This window comes from Oncorhynchus masou, chromosome 5 (genome assembly GCF_036934945.1).
Source record: "Oncorhynchus masou masou isolate Uvic2021 chromosome 5, UVic_Omas_1.1, whole genome shotgun sequence".
Taxonomy (NCBI): domain Eukaryota; kingdom Metazoa; phylum Chordata; class Actinopteri; order Salmoniformes; family Salmonidae; genus Oncorhynchus; species Oncorhynchus masou.
In genome coordinates, this window is record NC_088216.1 from 71479426 (window position 1) to 71483307 (window position 3882).

Here is a 3882-nt window from a genome sequence, read left to right on the forward strand (position 1 = left end):
CCCAGGTAGAGCTCCAGCTGTAGTAGAAACCCCTGGCATCTGGCAGCCGTCCCATCATACTCCCTCAGGAGCGCGAGTCGAATCCCGCTGGGACCAGGTAAAAGAGGGGTGGATAGTGGGACCTGTTGTAGTAGAGCTGGTGGAGGCGCTGAAAAACCTCCTCCTCTCTCCCAATGATCCATAGTCTGCAGCACGCGATCCATGGCTGTGCCCAGACGTTGTAACATGGTCGTGTTCTGCTGAACGCGTCTGCTCCTGCTGACTCCCTTCTTGAGGTGATTGATTCTGTACTGCGTGTATATGGGAGGCGAAGTCAAGTGCAGGAGAGAGGAGTATAATAAACAGGCACACTTTAATACCGGTTACCAAATGACAGCGCATAATGTATACAAGTGCCAAAAACACGGTCTAAAACAAAAGTGCAACGCCTGACAATTATCCACGTAACAAATAACAATCACTCACAAATACAACATAGGGAACAGAGGGTTAAATAATAAACAAGTAATTGGTGAGTGAAGTCAGGTGTGATAAGACAAAGACAGAACAAATGGAAAATGAAAAGTGGATTGGCGGTGGCTAGTCAGCCGATGACATCGAGGTGACGTGACCACCGAACGCCGACTGAACAAGGAGAGGGACTGACTTCGGTGGAAGTTGTGACATGAGGAAATGCTAGAACATAGAATGAAGTAAATTAAATCAACGTCTGATTATCTCCTCAAAGTATACTTCCCTGTTGACTTTTTTGTGGTAAAATAATTTTAATTGTCAAAATGTGTTTTCTTTGTGTACAAGTAATTAGAATCATTAGAAACTATTTCATTTTTTAAGCATGACGAGGATAAGCAATTTCACCTGACTGCTGAGTAACATGACCCCAAATGTCAGGGTTTACCAGAATTGGACCCAGAAGCAGACCAGGACAAGGTGAGTATAAAGATGGTGAGTATTTATTAATCAATGAGAACGTGGAGGTAGATAGTTCCGGGTGGAGGAGCGGGCAGCAGAGGTGGGTTGATGGGAGTGGATAGGCAGATCCAATGGATAACAACACACTGGCGATGAGCAGACAGGGATGGGGTATGGGTTCCGGGTGAATGGCTGTAGACAAAACAAACGGCGGTAAGTTAAAGGCAAGCAAGACGTACAAAACAATAAAACAAAACAAACTCTATAAACTGGAGGCTGGTTCGTGGGCACATACTGTTCATGGCTAACGATCCGGCAGGGAATGGATGTCAGGTCAGAGCTTTTGAAGGGGAGAGGTGATGATCAGGACAGGTGTGCAGATTACTGATGGGATACAGGTGCGGGTGAACATCGATCTCCCAACAAGCTAATTCGCCAGGCAACCAGACAGGGTGCATTACAGGACACCGGAAACACACTCCAGGACAGAAACACAGGCAAACACAGACTCAGGAAGCGTGACACCAAAAGCACTTCTCATCCAAGAAGGATGAACCTTAAATTCAAACATTTGATTCAGTTCTTCCGGGTAAGCATAATTTAAGTTTGTGTGTGTGTGTGTCTGACCATTTCTGATTTAGATTAATCTTGATGACAACATGGCTGGTATAAAACCCCACAGATTGGGGTACACCATCTTGTTGGTTGCTAACACCACAACAGGTGAAGAGCAAGAAAAGACAAGAGATGCCAAACCGCAAGATAGAGAAAAGGGAAAAGGCGTCCAACAGGTAAAGGCAAAAAACACAACTGTGGTAACAAACAACTGGCAAGGCAAATATTTTAGAACAATTCAATGACTGAAATGGAAATAATATGTTGTCTTCTTGATTTGCATAATCTGCAGAGGATTGGAGAAGTGCTGCTTTTGCAGCCAGGCAACATAACCAAGAGACAATTAAATAATCTTCATTCACCTACAACAACAGCAATAAAATCAATGGTGGGAGAGGATGAGAAACTACAGTAATGGCCAAGTTAACCTTGTGAAAAGGCATATTACAGGGTAAAATCGAACCCTTTAAAATTCCTTCCGAATGACTGCCATGCAGCAGAAAGACTGCGTCAACACAGAAGGCTCAGGAGGAAGTGTCCAGGATGGTTGTTGCCATGATTATAGTTTACTGTGTATGCTAGGGACCTTATACCTGCTGCCTGAAACCTGGACTCAGGGTATACGTAATATTTTAAATGAAAATTTGTGACACTCAAATGAGTATGACATGTTACATGTGGTATGGTATATATTAATTTGTGGATGTCCATCATCCATTTCATATATGTTACAATTCGTATGATATGTTACGAATTACTATTTGTACAAAATGTTAACAATTTGCAATACCTATGATATTAAGTTACAAATTCCAATTTGTTGTGGCTAATGTTAGCTAGGTAGCTAGGTGGCTAATGTTAGCTGGGCTAGGGATTAGGTGTTAAAGGGAAATTTCTCCCTGGCTCTGCCACAGCATATAGTCATTACTATATTAACAACATTACATTTTGTCCTAAACATCAAAATTATCCAAACCAAAAGCTCGAAGTTGCGCATTTTCATTTCACTGTTAGAATCGGGAAGTTTTGACTTCTTGTGTTTGTCTGCTCATAGTGAACCACATATTCCGACATTCATAATGAATACAGCTACCGCTGGTAGGTAGATGGGGAGTGTCCACAAACTTGAGTGATGGTGTTGTTTACTTTGAAACGAACAACACAGTAATCGCAGAACTTCTCCAGGCAATTTTTTGGGGGAACATTTGTTTTTCACTAACGTTTGTCATCATGTCCATGTGGTGTTCTATGCTGGCTGTGTAAATTACATGCACGACAACGAGATATCTTTCACCGTTCTACCGACCAGAGATCTACCCCGATACCGCCAGTGGATTGCGGCTCTCAAGAATGATGCTTGTGGTGACCAAAGACTATCATAGGGATTTTCAGGGTGAACTGATGGGTAATCCATTTGGACGACAGCTGAGAAGTGATGCGATACCTTAGATTTTTTCCTTCACAACAAAACAGAAGATTTTTGATTAGAGGTAATCTAATGTTAGCTTGCTTGCTAGCCTAGATGGACTAGGTAAATTAGCTAGCTAATGTTTCAGTCATGTAATGAACTCTGAAAGCATTCAGCTAAATCATATAGCTAGCTATCATTTGGATACACACTGTCAATCCATTTCGCCTATGCCATGGTAGTCACTGCTAGACTGGTAGCTAACGTTAGTTGGTTCTAAACTGGCTAGCAATCTTGCTGCCAATGTAGTGACACTAGCTAGCTAACAGCAAGCTGACAATATTGAAATGTCCATATTAGGTGTGCTAAGGAAGCCAGTCTAATAAAGATAAATATAATAGTGTGGTGGTTGAATTGTGTATTGTTGTGTAATTTGTTGTAGGTGGTACAGAATATGATTCCACCAGCATGTGCTTCCAACCCCTAGCTATGCACAAGGTGCATTGGCAAAACACAATACAAGCTGACAGCTAAAATAGCTCAATTTACATTAAGCATGGCATAAACATGAAATGGTTCATGTTTGTATGGGTTTGTGTTATTGGGATAGAGTTAGCCTGAGGACCACAGAGTACCTTCCAGACCATGTTTAAAAAGATATATATATTTCACCTTTATTTAACCAGGTAGGCTAGTTGAGAACAAGTTCTCATTTGCAACTGTGACCTGGCCAAGATAAAGCAAAGCAATTCAACACATATAAAAACACAGAATTACACATGGAATAAACAAACATACAATCAATAATACAGTAGAAAAATCTATATACAGCATGTGCAAATGAGGTAGGATAAGAGAGGTAAGGCAATACATAGGCTACGGTGGCGACGTAATTACAATATAGCAATTAATCACTGGAATGGTAGAATGTGCAGAAGATGAATGTG